The 24031-nt window shown below is 38.6% G+C and overlaps 1 protein-coding gene across 3 annotated transcripts in view; it reads left to right on the top strand.

The window, feature by feature from the left end:
* The window catches only part of SCAF8 (SR-related CTD associated factor 8), a 291621-nt gene that overhangs the window by 251411 nt on the left and 16179 nt on the right, over positions 1-24031 (top strand). For 2 of the 3 annotated variants that reach the window (XR_011164758.1, XR_011164756.1), the window contains one exon: positions 22554-22637. The gene's annotated coding sequence lies outside the window, so the exon portion shown is untranslated. Of the gene's footprint in view, positions 1-3818; positions 3947-22553; positions 22638-24031 lie in introns of all 3 variants that reach the window. The other variant, XR_011164757.1, reaches the window with a different exon arrangement.

Below are 24031 nucleotides of genomic sequence, written 5' to 3'. Positions count from 1 at the left end.
GCATTCTCCCTGAAAGGCCTGGGATCGTACCCTGCCAGGATGATGCTTAATAGAATTACAGAAACACAAAGACCTGCAGAAATCATTTACTTCATCCATCTTGCTCCAGGCACACTTCATTGAATACCATTCCAGATAGACAGTTATCAATTCTTTCTCTAAAGGTCTCCTGGGAAGAGAATTTCATAATTTTCTACAATAATAAATTCCAGAATTTAACAATGTACCCAGACTTCTCCAAACTAAGAGAAAGATAGATTTAGACATTTGAAATGTGCTAATTTGCTCATTTGCCGGGGTGGTGGTGGTGGGGGGGGGGTGTTGCTTACATGCTTTTGTCAGTGTTTTGGAAGTGGGGAGGAGATCATGCTAAGGAAGGGAACCCTATTGCTCTCAAATAAGAACTGTGCTATTCAAGTAATCAAGACAAAAACCAGAGGTTAGGGGCGGCCAGGTGGTTCAGCGAGTAAGAGCACTGGTTCCAGTGTCAGGATGACCTGGATCAAATCCGGGCTCAGATACTCCGCACCACACCCAGAAATAACTGGCCATGTAACCTTGAGCAATTTACTTAACCCCGATTGCTTAAAAAAAAAAACCAAAAAAACAGAGGTTATCTTACTTTGCCTCCTTTATCAACATAACTACAGCTTTGTAGCATTGGCTGTAATGGCAGGAAGTTCTTCCTATTTCTATTAAAAAACCTTCCTAATACACTTGAAACCCATTTCTGTCTTCCAGCCTAAAGGGAGACAGAGAACAGCCAGTGATCACACCCAAATGCATGAGAAATATTGTGTTTTGTAGTTGAGAAGGGATTACCCCACATTGTGAAGTGTAGGAAGAATACAAATTTTGCCCCTTGTTAGGCATGAGTAAGAGTTCCCAAAATTTAATGAATGAATAGGTAGCTTTTCCTGATATTATCTGATGTGCTTTGTATATTTGGACAAGGAAAATGAATTGAAATAACATACTTAGCCAGAGCTAGAAGAAAACCAAAGAGAACAGTGTCAGAGGACAATTAGTGAAAACTGATATGTGGGAAGACTTGGGATTCTCTTCCACAAAGTCCCCTTTCCCACCTGACCTTTTTAATACTCTTCTTTCCAAGGTCAGCTCTTATTTTTAGCATCACAATTGCAATCAGTGCAATGTTTATTTCTCTGACACAGGGTATTTTGCCACCATTGTTCTTTTTCTCCAGTTTCCTCCTCGAGATCAGTAACTCAATCTGCTGCCAAACAGAGTCTTTGTATGCCCCTCTCACTCACTGGTCTAGGGTGCTAACCAATGGGCAGAGCATGGTGTTTTCCATTCTTACCCCAGTGAAAGAAAATAATGTGCTCACAAATGATTTTTTTTTCTCTCCAACTTATCATACTACCCTTTACCTTCCTGGGTATCTCTCCTGGAAACCTGTTCACCTTCACTTGCATAATGAATATTGGGAAGATTTGGGGATTGATCCTCAAATATCTAGTAAACAAGCTAAAATCAAATGTTTCACTTTTAATGGTTTAATTAAACCTTCAAAGAGAGAATATTTGAAGCCCAGCATTTTTTAAAATTCAGTATTAAAGGGAAGATAGAAAAAGGAAGAAAAAAAACCTTTAGTCTTCTCATTACAAAAATATTGTTTTTTCCTAGTTTTCTTCTGACTTTAACAGCTTTGAGAAAGCTTGCATTATTCCTTTCTTACCACCTGATGGACTGTAATCCTAGAAAGTTGTTCTGATTTACTGCATTTATTTTTCCTTTTCTTAAATTCATTCCTTATGGCAACTAGGTAGAACAGCAGATAGAGCATGGATTGGAGTCAGGAAGACCTGAGTTCAAATCCAAAACAGCTATATGACCCTGGGCAAGTTACTGACCCTCTTTCTGCCTCAGTTCCTTCATCTGTCAAAGGGACATATTAATAACACCTATCTGCTAGGATGATCATGAAGATCATATGAGATGGTATTTGTAAAGTGCTTTGCAAGTTTTAAAGTGTTATAAAATTGCTAATATTATTATTATTACTGTTTTATTAAGATTGGTGGTCTCTCCCCTCCCTATTACATATTTACAATTTCAAATGACTGACTAATTACAATTTCCCCATTATTTATTGTACATTCAATTCCTGTATATCAAATTATTGCCTCAAAAATTAACAAATCAAACTCATAGTCTTTCTCTTTTTTCTAATGTTTGAATTTTTTCAAGCTCTTGTACTATTCATTTGGCAATTCCTTAACCCTGACATCTTGTTAAGGCTCAGTCTAGATACTGAATGTGTCCTGAAGACACAGCACCTGGACCTCAGTTGGTGACTATATGGAGCCCTATAACCAAAAATGATTTATTTCCTTTAGCCCTCTTTTGAGGGGGTCAACTGACTAACTTTGTCTTCTCTTTGAACTCTGATCAGCTCAGCAGGACCTCTGCCATCAGTAAGAAATTAATCTCCTCTATATCTCCTCAACAATTCCTGGCTATTTTTTTCAGCCCCAGATGAAAGTCATTCTTGAAGACATTATTAACAATTAGTTTATTATGTCACTATAAATTAGAATGTTTTATTATTGAACAATAGTCTTTGCTTGTGCTCTCACTTTGGGGACTTGGTGGCCTAATTTTTTTTTCTTTTGAGGATATATCTCATTGATGTCATTTGAAAACAATTTAAAATCCACAAATGATAAACATATGTTTCTCTACTTAGTGCCTGCAAAAATTTAACATTATGAGTATGGTTAAATATAGAGAGAAACTCTATAAGAGAACTTGATATTGTAGGATGCCTTAAAGATAAACAATATTTATGGAATATCAACTAGAGATGATATGAACATGTGATTGCAAGGCCTGCACTAAGTCACATTCATGATCCATAAAGTCTAGTATTATGCCTTGAGCAAAGAGAAGCACCAAGAGACATGGGGTGGGGGGGACATGGTTGTCATCTCTGATGTCAAATTCAAAAGGTTAGGGATGTCCCCTTAAACATCATTTCTAGTTTCCCTGATGTGGTTGGGTTTGGGTTTTTTTCCCTCAGAAATTTTTCTAAACTCTTCCTGAATCTTCCCTCTTGGGAAATGAACTATATACTTCTATCCAGTTCTTTCCTTTTCCCTCCTAAAAACTTGTCAAGAGGAAAACTGGACCCTCAAAAACCCATTTTTTAAATCTCAAAAGAATTTATTGTAAACTTTGAAGCTGAGGAAATTGAAGGGAAAAAAATGGATTTTGGTTTGTTTGTTTTTTTTGGTTTGTTTGTTTGTTTTGGTATGACTCCTAATGGTTAATTATATGATGCCAGGTAAAAGTGAAACTGAGCTGTTCAGATGTAGGAAGCTTGTAGCACATAATGGTATCCCCGAAACTGATGACTGATTTGTGCCTCCTTGCTCACTGATGAGAGATCTTGTTAACGGCAGAAATATCAGACATTTTCTAACAAAGTCATGGGAATGGGAATGTGACAACTCCTTGAGCCAGGTGGGCATTTCTCCTCATTTCACACTTACCTTTAGACCCAAGGTAAAGTAGATGTTGAATTTCTGCCAGGCTTGTTGGGACATATTACTTGTTTGCCATGCATACTGGGAGATACTAACTAAAAAATGATGCAGATTTTAGTATCTACTATATAAAGTAGTACCATATTTCCTTTTGTTTGTCCTGAAATTATCTTTTGAACTCTCAAGGGGTATCCTTTAGTTCCACTACTTCAGGACTGGGTGAATGCATCATTTATAAAATCATAGCTTTAGAGCTGAAAAAAGACCTTAAAGGCCATCTTTTCTAACTGCTGCCTCATTTTACAGATGAGGAAACTGAGGCCCAGAGAGGTTAGTAGTTTCACAACATCGCACAAACGGCAGAGCAAGGATTCCGAACAAGGTCCTCTGATGCCAAATCCAGCATTCTTACCACGACACCAAACATGCCTTTTGTGAGTTTGTGAGCTTTCATCATAAACTTCCTCAGCCTTTGTCTTTCCAGACTGAATAGCCCTATTTTTGATTCAGTAGAAATAGTATGTTATGCTTTGAGTAGAAATTTTTTAAAGGTTCATTTCTCCATGCTCCACGTAATGTTGTTTCTAAGTTGTGGTAGGTTCACATAGTTGGAAGACAAAAAGCCCCCTTGTTGACAGTTGACAAAGAGTTAAATGTCATAGACAGCTCAGTTTAAAGCAACACCCCAGCCCCCAAGTGCTGCAGAACATATAATTTATGCACCCAAACAGGCCAAACCCTCCTGTCTTTAATCGAATCACTGTAGACATGCCAAATTCTACAGCTATTAAATTGTATACATATGGTAAAACTTTTCATACCATTCAATGTTTGCAGCAATATGATTTTAATCATGTACAGCTTGGATAGCTGGAAGAACAAGCTGGAATTAAATATTACAAAGTTAAACACAAGCCCTTTTATAACGGGCTCTGATTTAGGTCAGAATGTTTGCAAATGACTGCAAACCACTGTCAGCCAGGGCAGCAGTTTGGGTATGTGTGCATTTGGGTAACTCAGCTGTTGTTGTCATAGGACTCATCTTCAACTTGGAGACCAAGCTGTTTATTTGGAAAGCACTGTGGTACAAAGAAAGCCTGGGTCTCCCTTTGGAAGCTTGAAACTGAGGGTTCAGACTTGTACTTCATTCTTCTAGTAATTCTTTCATTTAATCAGCACTCCCATTCACCCACCCAAGACCCTAAATTATTCTCACAGGTGTAAAAAATGCACTCTTTTTAAAAAGGCTGAAAGTGTCAGCAGTAACACGTTGCAAATGGTTCGGTTTTAGAGGTTGGAGTGGGGTTGGGGAACAGTAAACCTTACTTCGCGTTACTAATCTCATGTCCTCCCCTTTTATTGAATTTCACTATTAGTCTTCTGTAATGAATTGAGAAGTGATTCTCAGTGTTGGGTGCATTGGAAAGAAATCTGAAATGAATGCCATTGTGAGCTCAGAAATGGAGTCGCTGGTATTTACCCAGGTCTTTGAACATAGATTGGTCATTCCGGAGATAGCATAAAACCTCGACCTCTCTGGAAAGCTTTTTTCCCACAGATTTTAATAGTATATCTGAGGAAAGAGTATTATTCTCTGGTTTCCCCTCTAACCTAACAGAAAACAGCTTATTTGGTGAAGATTTCTGGGAAAGCTAGCCACTCGACACTTCAGCTTTTTCCCCTTGTAAATGAGTATTCATTCAGTGCTAACTTAATGGTGTGAAAATTAAGGACTCTTTTGCCAGGGTACCCCAGTGCTTCTCAAGGCAGCCTAGATAGCAAAGGTTCTGATCCTTTTAGCATGTCATGGGGACCTCTTTGACAATCTGGTGAAACCTGTGGACCCTTTCTCTGAACAGTGTTTTAAAATGTATAATACAAATATAACATCATAGGATGTCAAAGGAAGCTAGCCATATTGAAATAGCAACGTAATTGTTTATCATCCCAGTTCCTACATGCCCTTAAATCTATCTGTGGACTTCTTGGGAACCCATGGGCCTCACATTGAAAACCCCTGCCGTAGAGGCCATACGGAACACCATAGAGACTCTCATCAACATCAGTGGGTTCTTTCAAGGGTGTTTGCAGGCACTAACAATAATGTTAATAATGGTGATTGTCGCTAACATTTATATGGCAATTACTATGTGCCAGGCACAGTGTTGAACACTTTACAATTGTCATCCGATCTGATCCTCACAGCAACCCTAGGAGGTAGGCACTACTATTAGCCCCCATTTTGCAGACAACAAAACTGAAAAGAGCGGAGGTTAAGTGATTTGCCCAGGGTCACATAACCAGTAAGCATGAGGTCATATTTGAACTCCAATCTTCCTGACTCCAGGCCCAGCACTCTATCCACTTTGCCAATAGCTGCCCATAGCCAGAAGACAGAAGATAGATAGCTATATAGTATATATTACTATATGTATATGTGTATGTTTGTGTGTATGTTCATGTACACATGGACACACACGCATACACAAACACATAAATAGTATGAAGAAGATTTTAGGTCACAGGACTCACATCAGGTGATGAAGATATCCAAGGTCATTCCTAGTAGACTTCACTGTTATTTGAGAAGTAATTCTGACTAGTTGATAAGGTTCTGGACTTGGTGTCCCTGAGCCTTTGTGATCAAAGGCTTCATTTAAACTCTCAAAACTTCAGTTTCCCCATCTGTACAATGGGGATACAGACAATTTTCTCACAAAGGTGTATTTTGCAAACTATAAAGTGCTATATAAGTGTGAGCTGTTGTGTATGTGCACCTTCATATTATTTGTGTATGTGAATGTGGGTGTGTGGGGGGCTGTACAAGTAACCTCTGAGGCAGGTTTGTAAATCCCTGCAGTCTGCCCCTGGAGAGTTGGCAGATCACTCAGGGGTTCTGAGCTGCAACAGATTAAGGCAGTCTGCCCATATTAAGGTATCCATGATAAGCCCAGCATGAATGTGATGAGCCCCAGGGACCACCAAACTTCTTAAGGAGGGTAAATTGATCCAGTTTGGAAATGGAGCCCCGTTAGTGATCACTTTTAACTTCAGCAAGATAGGTAGACCCAGTCTCAAAAAAAAAAAAAAGAGAAAGGAAGGAAGGAGGGAGGAAGGGAAGAAAAGAAAGGAAAAGACAAGAGAAAAATGATTATCAATTTATGCTACTAGAGAAAACTAGTGGAATGGAGAAGGCAACCTAAATCCACTTAGACAAAGGAGTAGCCAGGATGTAGGGAACCCCACTGATACTCCCACTGCCATTGAGAAAGAGGAAACAGGGACAGGTCTTCTCCTGCCCAATATGCCCCAAGCCCAGTTGGATTAGGGCCACAGCAGTGGCTGATGTCTCCCGGACTGCCTTCCAATAATCTGTAATGCAGATAATCCAAGCGCAAACAACCAGACAACTATATTCATGTATATTTATGTACAGACACATGCACTCATATAATAAATACGCTGTAGTTTATTTTTCTATAGGGTGGGATGTTTTGTTTTTGGCTCCTTGAATTTACTTGGGAAACTTACCAATTTGTGGGTGGTTGGAACTTTTTTAAAAACACATTTCACATTTTAAAGTTTTTGGTGTTTTTTTTAACCCTATCAACTTTCCATAAGATTTATCTAGAAATTAAATTTCATCTATGGGAAAAGTTCAGAATGGCAAAGAGAACCTTCTCCCTCTCTTCCTGTGGTCCAAATAAATTTTAAAATGCAGATTTATACATTATGATATGCTGGGTTATGCAAATGATTATGAAAATCATCTACCAGTGATATAGTCCCCATTCTAAAACAACAAATAGATTCTGTTTGTGCTACCAACATGGCCCCAGATTTTTCATCATTACTTATCGTTTTTGGCACATTGACCCAGACACATTAAACACTTCTTCTACAGACAGCTTCCATTTAGAAGGAAACTCAACTATTACTTAGCTAATATAAAAGAAATGTGAGGGATTCAAGATTAGCCCACAAAAATCTACTCACTGTGTATAATTGACCCAAAGAATCATTTTCACAAATGTCCTCTTCATTTTTAGATATGGAATTTACATGAATGTGCAGGAGAAATACGTACTTCCATTTCTTTTTATGCTGGATTTTATACAAACTCAAAGTAAGGTATGCCACAATTGATAAGGACTCTTGAATCTTTTGGAGTGCTGGGCTTTTAATATCTCATCACTGCTTCTTTGCTAGAATTTTTCCTTCTAGCCACAACTGGGCCTGACTGTGTCTCATTTGGAGACTGAATGCCATGTACATGCAGAGTACCATGTCCCTCATGCATTCAGGAGAGGGGAAATGTCCACAGGACAATACAGTGATAGCTAGAAGACACCATCAGAATTCATAAGGTTCTTAGCCTTTTTTGTCTCATGGACCCTTTTGACAGTCTGCTGAATCCTATGGCTCCCTTCTCAGAGAAATGTTTTTAAAAACATAAAACAAAATCCATGGTATTACAAAGGAAACCAGTTATACTGAAATACTGTGATCAAAATACTAGAAAACAAAAAATAAAACACAGGCTAAGAACCCATGATCTAGTTCAGCCTCTTCATTTAGCAAAGAAAAAAAAAACAACACAAAAAACTAAGGTTCAGAGAAGTTAATTTGCCCTAGGATGCACTGGTAGTTAGTAGTAGATTTTGGATTATGAACTTTAAGTTCTCCCATTCCACGCCTAAGCTCTTTCCATTACAGTACGCTATCCCTCCCATCATCTGCAGATGGGGAGGAAAGGGGAACGGATTGAACATTTCTATAGCACCTACTGTGTGCCAGGCACTTGTGCTAAGGACTTTACAGTTGTCTCATTTGATCCTCAATTTGATCCTCAGGAGATTATTATCACCATTTTCCACTTGAGAAAATGGAGGCAAACAGAGTTTAAGTGACTTACCCAGGGTCACACAGCTAATAAGTACCTGAGACTATATATGAGCTCATGACTTTCTGACTCCCGGCCCAGTGCTCTATCCTCTACATGATCTAGTTGTCTCAAGCATAATTTAAACATATATACATATATGTATATATACTATGTAGACAGACACATAACACTCACACATGAGAATTATGCTGAATGAAAAGGGTTGGACATTTTGGTTTGAATCTTCTTGGTTTTTCCTATCTTTACCTTGTGAGTTTGCTCATGGTGACTGACTATGAAATGTCCATACCAATTTTTCTATAGGTTTCCATGCATACATATGAAAAGACATAGGTGGCAGTTAGATGGCACAGTGGACTTGGATTCAGGAAGATTTAAATTCAAATCTAATGTAGACATATGACCCTGGGCAACTCATTTAACCTCTATCTGCCTCCATTTTCTAATTTGTAAAGTGAGAATGATAATAGCACCCAGGGTTGTTGTGAGGAATAAATGAGATAATATTTGGAAAGCATTTTGCAAACGTTAAAGCACCATATAAATGATAGCTATTGGTGGTGGTAGTAGCAGTAGTAGCAGCAGCAGCAGCAGCAGTAGTAGTAGTAGTAGTAGTAGTAGTAGTAGTAGTGGTGGTGGTGGTGGTGGTGGTAGTAGAAGTAATTATAGTAGGAGGAGGAGGAGTGGGGGTGGGGATGGGAGTGGGGGGTGGTAATAGTAGAAGTAATTATAGTAGTAGTAGTAGTAGGCATTGCCATTTTCTTTAAGGATAGAATGGATGACTACTTATGGAATATAGTATAGTGGGGATTTTTTTTTGTTATAGGTTAGACAAAATGGCCTCTAAGCTTCCTTCTAACTGAAAGATTCTGTGGTTCTGTGATATTCTGAGTGCACTAAGGCAGAAACAACCTGACTAATTTAAAGCTGGTTGGTTTTGTGTATGAAAGTTAATTGATACTAACCTAACATACATTATAGGAAGAGTAAATCAATGCTGGATAAATTGTGTACTCTCTCAAGGTAAACATAAATACACTGTACTAGTAAGATAAATAGAATAGTGTTAGCTCATCTCCTAACTCCACTCCTTTTCATCTTTCCATGGTTCAAACTATATAGGAACTATTAGCCTATAAACATAACAGAAAAAACAATGGTGATTTGGTAGTACTGTATATCTCCAAGGAATAGTAATTTGAGGTGGCCTCTTTCACCCCTAGGCCATTAGTCTGGTTTGTCTGTCCCTTTTGGGTATTTACAGAAACCATTATCATCTGGCAGCTGCTTGGGGCCTTATCTGAAATGAACTGGGTCTTCTAAGAGGCAATTTTCCTAAGAAGGGTCTGCCTATCAACATGCACAGACATACTACATCTTCTGTGATTGTGCCCTTTCGTGCATGAGCTGGAACTTGAACTAAAGATTCAATTATCTTTTAGTCCTGAAAGTATTCTTCAAGGTCAGAGTTGAGAAGCATTTGTACAGGGTAGTGAATGACTTCTGCATCATTGCTGCTTAGTTGTACTAAATGTGAATAAAGTGAGGCCTAATTGCTATAATCATGGTGATATTTCACATTAGTGTTCTCATATACATAATAGGATTTGAAATACTTCCTAATTTTATTTACATAGGTAGTCTCCTGAAGAGAGTCACCAGGATGTTTAAGGGTTGTGAGAATGTACATGCTGTATGAGAATTTGCTGAAGGAACTAAGAGATGTTTAATCTGCAGAAGAAACTTAGAAAAAGACATGATAGCTGACTTGGGTCCTCATGTGAAAAGGGAATTAGACCTATTCTGCTTAGCCCCAGAGGGTAGAATTAGAAATGATGGGCAGACATTGTAGAGGCAGATAGAGTCTTGATCCAAAGAGAAACTTCCTAACAATGAGAGCTCAGAACATAGTGAATTTCTTCTCATGGGAAGGGCTTTAAGCAAAGACTAGTTGTCCACTATTTGGATAAGTTGTAGAGGCAGTTCTTGGCTAGCTATGGTTTGGATTTGATGCTTCTGTGATGTCTGCAAGCCAGATAGAAAGACTCTGTTCCCTCTTTCTTTTGTTTCTTTGGATTATCTGATGCCACAAAAAGCCTCTGCACTTTGGAAGTTTACTTCGCTCCCTGGGCTTCTCATACTAGAAGTACCCTCCACTCCTGTAAACTCTTTCTCTGATTGACTGGTTCCTCTCCAGATCTCCCTTTGAAGGAGGATGCCCAGGCCAATGATGTCTTCATTCCTCTCCAGGATGCTCATGGCTCTCCAACTTTCCAAACTACTATTTCTTCATGTTGCTACACATACATACAAACACACACACACACACAATTTTAGCTTCTTTTTATGTGTTGTCATCACCTGTTTGAATGGAAACTCCTAGAGAGCATGACGTATCTTTTTTCTTTTTTCTGGTTGTGTTCTTTATTCCCATTGCTTAGTACAGTCCTTGGCACATAGCATTTAATAAATACCTGTTTCGTTGCCTTGCCTTGATCTTCTCGAGGAACTTTTCACTTGATATTAAATCACAATAGAAGTAGATGAGATATTTTGTCTTAAACTTTGATACTTGGATTCATTCCTGTGATTAGTGTCCTAGTGAAAGACTTTTTAATTTTACCCACATTAATTTATAGATGGATATAATGGATTATTTCACAACATACTTAGCTCACTCCTTGGGTAGGGAGTTGAGTAGATTATTGTGAACCTATGAAGGGACTTGTTCTGTGTGGGTATGTGGGGCTCTGTATGTCTCCAAAGGATTAATGAGAGGAGGAAGGGCTAGCAGGTGATGAAGTGGGGCAAGAGGCAACGAGCCGTGGGAAAAGAAATATAGAGCCAAGAAAGGAAGGGTAAGCAGTTCCAAGGTCAAAGCCAAGAATCCACACAGATCCATGGGCCTAGGCTCTGAATCTGGGAATAAATCAGAAATGAGGGAGGGTCTACAAAAAGCAAGGTCAAAGGTAAAATAAAAAACATGAAGGGGGAATGAGGGTAACAATGAATAATGATTTGTTTCTGCAAAGAATCAGCTTATAGCAGCAAAATTTTATGGTAGCCTATTTTCTACTTCCCCCCCCCCTCCACATCCTCATTCAGCTAAAGGCAATGCAGCTGTGATCTTAGACACTCTGTCACAGAGGAATAATGTTCCTTTTCCTCCTCTTCTTGCTGTTCTACTCTTCCCCATCTACATTTCCTCTTCCTTTCCCTCCACTTCCTCCTTCCCCCCTACTCCTCTCTTACTGCTTTTCCTCCTCCCCCTTTCCTTCACATTTCTTCCCTTCTTCCTCTTCTTCCAGCTGTCTCTTTCTTCTCTTCCTCCTCTTCTTCCTCCTCCATCCCCACCCCGAGGTTCAGTTTTTAGCACATGGTTACTTCACCCTCACATTTCTCAGGCGAAATAGTTCAGTTTAGTAATGTGACCCACAAAGAGGGAAGGGTGAAACAGGTGTATGGTCACTCAGTAACACTATCCCATGCCCTACAACCATCTTCTCCTGGTTTACTACATTAAGCCCTTGGATTAATGCATTGATAATGGATTCATAGGGACCCACTACATTCCGTTTTTTCAAAAATTTGAATCATGCTATTTCAGCACAGAGAAGCAGTATGGCGTATTTAGTTGTATTGTGGTAGCATTGTATTTGGATTCCATGGACCTGGATTCAAGACTCTTCCTCTTACTACTTCTATGAACTGGGATAATTCCCTTAATCTATGTGGGTCTGTCTCCTCATCTGTAAAAATAAGAGGGCAGATTAGATTTTGTAAGATCATGGAGTTGCCCTGTAGGATGTTAACTTCACAAACTTAATGCAACCTAACTCAATTCTAATTTTCTTTTGTATCCTAATTATGGATATAACATCTATAAAGTCATCTAAACTAGTTATATTTTCTACTTAAACCACTTCTGGCAATTAGGGAATAATAAAGAATGGAATCTCAGGTGAGTTAGTACTAGCTTTTTGACCTGATATAGTGCACAGCCTCTCTGGAATTTATTCCTTCATCTGTAAAAATGAAGGGGGCTGGATTAGATAATCTCTAATATCCCTTCCAGCTCTAAATCCAAGGATCCTACAATCCTTTACCAGGCAGGAATAAGGGTTAGAGAATTCCAGCATAGTGGATATACCTTCCTACTATGCTGGGCAGCTGGCCCAGGACTTCATGAACATGCATCAGATGCCAATAAGATGAGCAGTCAGCCATGATGAATGAAGGGAAATGGTCCAGATTGCCCAGACAACATCAAAATAAAGCAGAGGTCTGGATAGCAGCAGCCAAGTGAATGAAGCTGCCATTTGATGCCTTGGGTAGGTGGAAGGGGGAGGACTGGATATCTCTAAGTGTTAGTAATATGATATAGGTGGACCCTCTCACCCGCAGACATTAGTCTGGGTCTGTCCAGATGCAGTAGTGGGACAGAAGAAAGCTTTTCCCACTTCTGTGGCCTGAGAGAATAGGTTTGCCCCCCAGAGAACAAATTATTATACTACTTCTCATTTAAAAAAGAAGGGAAATTGAGTTTACCGTGTTTAAGTAAAATAAAAAAGACTTTTTTAAATGCCCTAATGTGGTATGTTACACAGTATGATGATGCCCAGTGTTTTCATATTTCATTTACATGTCCCGAGTGAGTAATGCACAATGACATGTCTATTTGACCATTAAGAAGGATGGAGAAAATATGATACCTTGTGTTCTTTTTAGTGAGTCTATGGTGTTTCATAATTTTTGTGGCTTTTGTTCACATACTTCAGGGAAAAATGCTCCAGGATGTGATTGACCAGAATTTTGGTTTGGCCTGATCTCAGTAGAAGGGAGCTCAGCCTGATCTGCTGTGGTTGAGGTTTCTGAATGAGAACTGCCTTAGCAAACACCCCATGAGCCTTATCCACGAAGAGAAGTCTGGCTGGAATAGGAGTGTCTAGACACCGTTGGGGAGTTTTACCTTCCTGGATGTGCCAAGATGCCAAGGCTAATGGGAAGGAAAGAAGTGTTTAGAAGATGAACAGACAGTCTTGCACTGTAGAGGATTTCAGAGATGAATGGTCCTATGGGATCCTGTTGCTGAATTATGGCCTGGAATCAGGCCTGAGCATGCTGCAGGTGGTCTATATGGGTCTGTTTTCTCTCCGTTCATCTAATGGAAACATCTCAGGCCACCTCTACATTTATTTTAAAGAATGTTAGAAAGGAAACAGGTCGCTTACCATCTTCCTCCCTCCTTGAGAATGTTTATTGTGATTGGAAGTCATTCTAGCCCACAGGGTTGCTCTCACATCTCTTCTCATGCCCCAGACTTTATGCTTCTCTGTTAAACAATCCTTTAAGTAAATGAACAAAAATAGGTAACAGTTTTTATTCAGCAGCAGACTGAGAGCAGAGTTAGACGTTGAAGAACTGGACCTTCTCCGATAAGGCTTTTTTTTTTCTTTTTCTGGGCCACTTTGTTTTGACTGCCAGAACTCTATCCAGGAGGTACAGTAAGGTTCTTTGCCAGTTCTGGAAGGGAGCCCAGATTTGGGTATTCTGCAGCAAATGGTACTTTTGGCCTTGGTTTCTATTTGGCTGAATCTGTCTAAGGTTTATCTTGGGCATCCAGGTTGGGGGAAAAATTCAAATTGCTCTGGATTTGATTAAAACCTAAAAGCATGAAATAAACCAGAAGAACTTTGTGCATTTGGGGTTTTGTACATTTTCAAAGTGAGTTCCAGTGTTAATAAAACTTGTCTATTTGCAATTCAGTTCAATCCAACGAGTTTTTATTAAGTGCCTACTAAGTGCCTGGCAGTGTGGGGACACAAAGACAAAAAGAAAGAGTCCCTGCCTGAAAAGAGCATACGTTCTTCTTGGGGAAAACAACACATGTAGAGAAATGTAAATTCTAAATATACACGAAGAAATTTCTGGAAAGGAAAGGACTAATAACTGGGGATAACAGGAAAGATCACTTATAAGAGGTACTGTGAGTTGAGCTCAACTTTACTTGAGCCTTGAAGGAGCTAGGGATTCCAAGAGGCAGAAGTGAGAAGGGGAAATATTCTAGCCATGGGGGACAAGCTTTGCAAGGGTATAGAGGCAAGACATAGAATTTTGGTATACAAAAAAGACATATAGGCCAACTCAGCTGCAATGTTGAGACCATGAAGGACATAGTATAGAATCAGTCTAGAAAAATACAGTCAGACTGTGAAGGGTTTAAAATGCTAACCAAAGGAGTTTATATTTTATCTTGGAGGAAATAGAAGGCCCCAAAAGCTTCTTGACCAAAAGAGTGACTTGGGCAAACGTATCTTTTAGTAATATCAGTTTGGAAGCTATGGGGAGGATGGATTGGAGAGGTGATGAGGCTGGAGGCTGAGAGACCAATTAGGAAGTTGTTTCAGTAGTCTAAGCAAGGGATGAAAGTCTGAATTAGAGTGGTGGCCTTGTGAGTGGAGAGAAGGGGATAGATGGAAGCAGAGTAAACATGATTAGGCAGTAGATTTGATATAGAAGGATGAAGGAAATGGAAGAGTCAAAGATAACTGACATTATGAAACTAGGGAACTAGACCTTCAACAGAAAAAAAGGAAGATAAGAGGAGGAGTGAGTTTGGGGGAAAGATAGTGGGCTTTGTTTTGGATATAATGATGCCTATGGAAAATTGAGATGAAAATGCCCAGCAGACAGTTGGTTGGAGCTAAGGAGAGAGATGTAGGCTGAATATTCCAATTTGGGAGGCATTTGAATAGAAATGATAATGAACCCATTAGAGATGATGAAATGACCAAGAGAGAATATAGATAGGGGAATAAAGAAGGCCCAGGACAGAGCCTTTATGCTTAGGGGAAGGAACACAAATAATGATCCAGAAAAGGAGACTAATATAAAGGGGTCATACAAGGGAGAGGAGAGCTTTGTCACAAAAACCCACAAAGGAGTGAACATCCAGAAGGAGAGGGTGGTCAACAGTATTATATGCTATAGAAAGGTATAGGAAAATGAGGATTGAAGAAAGGTCACTGGAGCTAGCAAATAAAAGTAACCATTGATAATCTTGTTGGATTGTTGGCTTAGAAGCCATCATGAAAGAATGAACCTGACTCCCATTATTCTCTTCCTAGAACTAAAACCTTGTTGGAACACTGACTTTATGATAGGAAAATTAAGCAAATTCAAATATCTTTACAGTTACAACATGATGTTTTGATACTTATCTCATTCGTTATAGATATGTCCTTTGCTGGCGTCCCCATCCATGCCTGCTAGGTCCCTGTTTACATTATAACCATAACATGCTAGCAAGAACCATGGATTTTTTGTTTGTTTGTTTGTTTTTAATAATGTCAGAAGTGTGCTTGTATTGGGTCAGTCAGTCAATAAGCATTTACTCAGTGCTTGGCATGGTCCAAGCACTGTTCTAAGAAACAAATCTTAGAGTGATCATGATTTTGCTTGTTCCTACCTATGTGATGTTGGGTAAGACACTAAACCTTTCTGAGACTCAGTTTCCTCATATATAAAAGGAAGGAGTTAGACCAGATCTCCAAGGGCCTTTCCAGCTCTAAATTTTTGTGATTTGGATTCTCACTTAAGTGAACTTACTTTTCTGTTTAGCTCAGGTCAAAGAAATTGGCCTCAGATGATTCTCTAGACTTGGATAGGGCCCATCTGGTTTTTGACATATAGATATACATATATGTAAAAGGGTAGATTCTGAATATAGATGCAAACAGATGCCTATCATTGCATTGTTATGCAGTCACATTAGTGCTGACCAAGGTAGCTAACCAACCTCTGTATTGTTTGAAAAAAGAAACACTTTTTCCTCACATTGGGTAACTTTGCATCTTTGAAGTGGGAATCTAGATTCCTATGTTTGTATATACAACACAAATTTTCCTGCTGAAGTATATAGAAGACAGTACATAGGCAGGAGTGAGACTGAAATTGGCTGCACTAGATTTGTCTGAAAAGAAAATTAATCTTTCAGAGTGAAAAATTAGCAAGACTATACATTTGTATATAGGTGTTGGTTTAACTAGTAGGTATAGGGAAAAATATATTAGTGAATCTTAGTTATTAGTTATTGAAACACTTCTATTATGTTCCTCTGATCATGATTTCTGGGTTGCCCGGCAACACCTGGAAAGAATCTAGTTAGTGTCTCAGGGGCAAAAAAGTGAAACTGCTATTCTGCTATTCACACATACCTCTGAGGCATTTGGGAAATTGTAGGAAGCTGCTAAGAGTAAACGAGAGATTTTAAGCAACATTGCTAAACAGGAAATTAATGTCTTTTTAAAGCACAAGACTGAGAAGCTTGATACATTTATTAAATAAATTAAACCACTAATATATATTGCCCAGTTCATCTTCTTGTTGTCTCATGCCACTTTGATGCCTTGTTGGTAGATCTGTGGGCACCCTTCTACCAGTATAGATCAAAATTTTTCTACACCTCATTCCGGATGGTTCTTGTGGATGACCTTCCATAAAGGGCCAATATATTAGAATTTCTTCTCTGCTTCTTTTGTTACCTTGAGACTACCAGTGTGCCACTTGGGCCATCCATCCTTTCATGCATTATCCATCATTCTCACCATGTGACTGTTTCCAGTCATGTGGGTCCTTGGTGAACTTTTTTACTCTCTTATTCTCTATTCAGCAAGAGAGATCAATAGAAGGATTGTCAGACAGCCTAAAGGGCCCATCTGAGGTTATGGATCATAAATTAACAGTAGATGAAAGCAATTCAATTTTGTGAGGAGTAAAAGTGTGAGAATCAGACAGCAAGGGTTGCCTAGGGATGAAGATTCATCTATTGGGCCCTAATATCCAGCATCCTTCTTATACCCACCATGCCCTTTGGGTTACCTATGATTTTGATTCCTTCGAGACTATACTATGACAATCTACAACCATATAGAATCATCAGAATATTGGTGTTAAAGAAATGAGCAAAGACTGAGATAGGAGAGGACCAAGGAAGTTGAGAAGATGTTGGGTGATGAGAAAGACAAAGCAGACAGTTTAGAAGTGTTCAGTGTTTAATCATAAAGGGAAGAATAGATATGTTGTAGCCGTTAGATGGGTCGTAGGGGAGAAGAAAGGTATTTTTTAGTATTTGAGAGATCTGTGCAGATTGAAAGGATCCAGTAATAAGAGGGGGGTGAGAGAAAGAGGGAAGGAGAGAGAGACAGAGACAGAGAGAGACAGAGACACAGAGAGAGAGAGAGACAGAGAGACAGAGACAGAGAGAGAGAGACAGAGAGGAAATGTGCTTCAAAGAGAACGATTATCAGAGAAATGTCCTAGAGGATTTGAGAGAGGATGGGATCATAGGTACAGAGGGATCAGTTTTAGTGAGGAAGTAGGAATTTGACTAGAGGGAAAGAGGAGAGAGTGAGTGATGGTGCAGAGAAGTTTTAAGAAATGGAGGAACAGAGCTAAGTTAGCTCTCAAAATATATTCTCATCTTCTCATAGGAGGATGCCACGGATTGAGATGTGATTGGAAAAGAGAACAAAGGGTTTGGGTAAATTAGTGCAGAGAAAGCACTAGGGATTCAGCAAGAGGGATCAATAGAAGAATTGTCAGACAGCATCAAGGACCAAGCTGAGTTTATGGACTATAAATTTACATTAGATGAAAGCAGTTCAATTTTCTGAGGAGAAACATAGTCTGTTACTAAGACTGGACTTAAAGCCTCCAAGCATGGTAGAACCTGACACATTTTGTGCTTCATTGGTATACCTTCCTAGAATTCAGGGTCACCTTCTCGCCATGATGGCACAAAAAGTCTGTCTCCTAGGTTTAAGGTCATAGATCTCAAATTGAAAGAGACCTCAGAGGAATCACCATCATCACAAGAGCTGACATTTATATATGCTTTAAGGTTTGCAAAACTCTGTACATGTATTATATCATTTGATTCTCCAAGGTCCCTGTAAGGTATGGTTATCTTGATTTTACAGATGAAAAAACCGAGGCCAAGAGTAAGTGACTTGCCCAGGGTCACATAGCTAGAATCTGAAGCAGAATTCAAACTCAGATCTTCCTGACTTGAAGTCTAGGACTTTATCCAATATGGCACTTACCTGTTTCTGGCAAAACCCTCTTATTTTATAGATGAAAAAACTGAGGCCTAGGGATCTTAAGTGGTAGAGTGGATAGAGTTCTGGGCCCAGAGTTAGGAAGACCTAAGTTTGAATCTGACCTCAGACACTGACTAGCTGTATGACCCTGGGTAAGTTACTTAACTGTGTTTGCCTCAGTTTCCTTATCTATAAAATGAGCTAGAGAAGGAAATGGCAAACCACTCCAAAATCTTTGCCAAGAAAACCTTAAATGGGGTCACGAAGAGTCAGACACAACTGAACAACAACAGCAAATCCTATCGTTGTTAGTCTGCCTCTGATTTTTCCATTTTTTTCTTTTTTTAATGGTTTTTACTGATGCCCTTTATTTTTATATCACAAGCATTTCTCAATATGGCCTCCTGCCCCACTAAACACTCCATAATTAAGTGGAATCAGCCAGCACAGCTACCATACCAAATGGTATCAGCAGCATTCCACATCCAAAGTCCTCTCTTTCTCTACCAGTAGGTGGGAAATGTGGTCACTACAATTAATTAGAGTCTGGCTGCTTTTCAGATTTGTTTTCATTTATACAATTTTAATCCATGTATATATTAGTCTACTAATTCTGTTTATGTTACTGAACATCAATTCATGTACAGATTCTTGGGATTCCTTACTTTTATGGTCTACGTATAATAATATTCCATCACATTCATGCACCAACATTTATTCAGCTGCCTCAATTAATGGATGCCTACTTTGTGTCCAGCCTTTTTGCAACCCCAGTGTTGAAGTGGATATTTTGGTATACAAAAGACTTGTCTTGGGGCAGCTAGGTAGCACAGTGAATAGAGCACTGGCCCTGGAGTCAGAAGGACCTGAGTTCAAATCCAGACTCAGACACAATACTTACTAGCTGTGTGACCTTGGGGAAGTCACTTAACCCCAATTGCCCTACCTCCCCCCCCCTCCAAAAAAGGCAAGCAAAAACAAAAGAACAACAGACTTGTCTTTACATCTTTGACCTTCTTAGACGGTCACTGAAGCATGAAAAATTTAGTGACTTTACTTGCATAATTCCACATTGTTTTACAGAATCCTTGTACCAATTCACTTCTCCACCAGCAATGTATTAGTGTGACTGATTTCCCAGTCTCTCCAACACTGAGTGCTTCCATCTTTAAATACCTTTGCTAATTTGAGGGCTGTGAGATGAAAACTTGGAGTAACTTTAATGTGCATTTCTCTTGTTAATGAATCAGATCACTTTTAACATCATTTCCCATAGTTTGCAACTCTCTTTTTGAAAACTGTCTGTTCATATATTTTGAACACTTGGCTGTTGAGGCACATCTGCTAATTTCATATATTTGTGTCAATTCCCTATAAGTCCTAGATGTGAATTTTATCATATATAATTGATGCAAAGATTTATTCAATTGTACACACTAATTATTCTAGCTTTTACTATTTTGTTTATGTAAAATACCTTTAAATTTTCTGTAGTTAAAATTGTTTTGTCTTTTATGATCTCTTCTATTATTTGGTTAAGAATTTTCCCCCTCATCTTAATTGTGAAAGGTACCTACTTCCATTTTCTTCTTCTTTTTTTTTTAATGTGACCTATATTTGCATCTAACTAGAGCTTGCTGTGGTACATAAAATAAAATGCTGGTTTAAATCTAATTGTGGAAAGTTATTTTACAATCTTCCCAGAAGTTCCTGTCAAATAGAGTCCTTCCCCTATTGATTATATTCCTATTTTTTCTCAAAAAAAGGCTGCTGTGTTTGATTCCTTCTACTTCTTGCTTATCTAGTTTGCTCCACTGATTTCCTTTTCTACTTTTTTGACCATTTGATGGTTATTATTTAATAATATGGTTTCAGATCTGACAATGCTATTCCTCCTTCATTGCTGCTGTTTTTTTTCATTAGTTCTCAAGACTCTAGAATTTTTGTTCCTCCATTTAGAGGAACAAAATATTCATTTTAATATTTATTGTTATTATGTGTAATTCTATAAAGTAAGCTTTTAGGAGTGAAGCAGATGAAAGTTTATGGGATGTGCTTTCCCCATTATAGCTTCTTACACCTCTCACTTGTGAACATGTGAACATCTAATTACTCTCTGGGTTACCTTGCTTACTCCTTCCTGTACTCATGCTGCCAGGTCTAGGTTTCCAAAGAAGTATCATCAGCACCATGTTATTACACTCAATTTTTTTTTTCAAGATCCTAGGGGTAACTTCTTAGTCAACACCCTAGCTCTTGAGCACCCAATTAATGCATTTCTACTGATACAACCAGCTAATAATGATACTTTAAGGTCATAAACACTGACCTAATAATGAGGAAAGAAAAATAACATCACAGGTCCTCATATTCACGAATAATTACAATTTCATCACAACTGTCTCGCCAATACATACAGTATCATAGGGGAGAATGGACACACAGCTAGAGAAACCTGCCACGTTGGCACAGTTGGAGAGGAAACCCCATCTGCTCAGGGTCCTCATGACTCTGAAACTGTAAACTTTGCTGTCCTTTTTCTGACTCAGAAATTATCAATACAATTTCCTTAATTCTGTGTTGATTAACTTGTTTCTAATGCTAAGCTTAGTTTTTCTCCACTGTGCTTTACAAATGCCTTATCGGTGCAGCATCTCAGTGTGTTGATATTCTGAGTGACTTCTCTGGTTCTCTGCTTACAGACTGTTTCTCTGCTTAACCAGACTTACCCACCAGTAGTAACCGGATATCACTTCCACCTTCAAGCTTAAATGATGCAGTTCTGTCTTCAATCTCTCTCTCTCTCTCTCTCTGTCTCTCTCCCCTTTCTTATATTTCTCCGCATTTCTCTCTCCTTTTTTTCTGGGTTCAGATTCTGTATCATCTCTGATCTAACCTCACCTTACTTTATGATAAATAATAAAATTCTTAGGGGTGGCCAGGTGGCTCAGCAAGTAAGAGCACCGGCTCCAGTTACGGATGACCAGGATCAAATCCGGGCTCAGATACTTAGCACCACACCCAGAAATAACTGGCCATGTAACCTTGAGCAAGTTACTTAACCCCTATTGCTTTAAAAATAATAAAAATAAAATTCTTATCTTTTAGCTATAATCAGTTAAATTTTATTTTTCCCATAATTATTCAGGTTTTATTGTCCATACCTCTCTAGTATGTATAATACCTTGTTGCTTTTAAAATTCAGCAACTGCTCCTCCTCAGAATTCTCAAACTTAACACTCAGAAACTCTCTCAAAGTTACCATTTCTCTTAAAACTCTGACTAGAGACTTAACCAAACTACAATATAGTACATTACAGTACTTTGATTCATATAGTAATAAATTAATTTATGTCATAGAATTTTTCCTTGTGGCTTCTTGAGTGACATATTATTCATTTAATGTACTTTCAACACTTATTTATTATCATCATGATGTACCTGAATGGAAAAAAAAACTTTTGAACTATAAAAGTGACAATTTCGACATTACCTCATGCCATCACCTTCACAAGATGACTATACAGCAAATGAATCATGAAAATTGTATAAAGATTTCAATTGCTTTTGTGCTGTTTGTCACTGAATAATTATGTGTAGCCTTTATGTTAGAAAGGCCAATGGCAGTGGATCCGTTTGTGATATGATAAGGATCTTACATATATCTTGGGCTCAAGCCCCTACCAAGAAAACTGGAAAAGCCTTCCCAAATCCCATCATTTATAAGCTTATTTTCTTCGGTATTGTGTTGGAAGATACAGTGCAGTGTTAACTGGCTGATACCATGAAAGGGTAGAGTATCTTTAAAAGCAACATAGGACTTTGTATAGGCTGGGGCTTAATAAATGGCAAATAAATGAATAAATTGTGAAGCAAAGGTTTGTTTTGACTTGAATGATCTCTGAATTCCTCATGTAATTGTGTAACCCCCCTTTTCACTTTTTACATGAAGATATGAGTTTACCATTTAACGTTCTTTAAATTAGCATTCTGTGTATGAGTAATTGAATAAACCTTTGCCTTGTTCCCTTCTAGGTCTGTATGAGTCAGGAGATAATGGAGCAGTCTAGCAGAATATGGAGGCTTTCATCTTCAGCTAACCAATTTAACTGGAGAAAGGTCAGTGGTGAACTAAAGTGAGTTTTTAAAATGTTTATTGGTAGCACCTAGCACCTGCTATTTCATTGGCAAATGAAAAACTCCAAATGTAGATATACTTGCCCCTCTCCTCTTCCCCCAGATCAGATCAGCAACTCATCTCTAATTTTTAATCTTAGTGAATTGCATGGAACAGCAAGAGGGAAAGTGATTTGCCTACCTTCAGGCACAGAGCTGCTATGTGTCTGTGGCAAGACTTGAACCCAAGTCTTCAATCTTCATTTAAAAAAAGAATTGTATGTTCTGATTTATAAATGTCATCTCCTTCATTAGACTATATATTCCTTGAAGGCATGAACTATTTTTGCTCTGTCTTGTATCCTATAGCACTTATATTAGTCCCTGATGCAAAGTAATTGATCCATAAATGCTTGCTGATTAGTTGACCAGTTGATTGATTCCTAAATCTACATCTGGACTTGTATCTGCTATACTGTGGTTCCTCTCACTAAAGTAAATGTATTATTTGTGTCTTTAAAATTTTTCATGAGTAGCAACGCATGGCTAGTTTTTCACAGGAAGGACTGGATTCAAGAATTAGTCACCAATTTTGGACCCTTTTAACCATCACAGGTTTGGGCCTGAAAAGTACCAAGGGTGACAGTGGTTTGTAGTGGAAGATGTTGCCCACCTTCTCTTCTGTGACCAGATTTGTAGTATGATTCATAGAATCACAGATTGAAAGCTAGGATTTGAGAGGCCCTCCAAGCCAGCTCCCTCCATTTTACAGATGAGGAAGTTGAACCATGTGAAGGTTAAGTGGCTTCCCTAAAATCACACAGCATCAGAAGTGGGAGGGGAGAAAGATCTCATGTAATCTGAGACTCCACAGTGCCCAGCAGTGATTGTGATGGGGGACAATAGACCCTCCAGCATAGGTTTAGTTATGCATTCAGAACACCCCATCAAAAATTCATTTGAAAGGACTTCTCATCCTTTGTTGATTAAAAAATAAATATAGATTCAGACTCATTCTCTCTACTTCAGTGCAGAAACTCTTTGGGTAGGAATTGTGTTTCAACTGTCAAATCAGTTGAAATAGTTTATGAAGTACTTACCTTGTTCCTGTAGGCCCTATGATAAGCTCTGGGAATACAAATAAAGACGTGACTGCTATCAAGCAGCTCACATTCCAGGGGCAGGGGAGATTATGTAAATAATTATGGACATAAAAAGTATATACAATGTAAATGAAAGGCAATCTCAAAGGGAAGGCACTGGATAGGGAAAGGTGAGATTTAAGTCAAATCTTGAAGGACGCCAGAAAAACTAGAAAACTGAGATGAGGAGGGAGATTATTTCCAGGTATGAGGTTCAGCCAGCACAGATTACTTTATGATTGTGCTAGAGGTGTG

Source organism: Petaurus breviceps, unplaced genomic scaffold, assembly GCF_028583685.1.
Source record: "Petaurus breviceps papuanus isolate PSGF00001 unplaced genomic scaffold, PetGlider_PUasm1.0 90784, whole genome shotgun sequence".
NCBI classification, from domain to species: Eukaryota; Metazoa; Chordata; class Mammalia; order Diprotodontia; family Petauridae; genus Petaurus; species Petaurus breviceps.
This window is presented reverse-complemented; position numbering and strand designations above follow the sequence as displayed.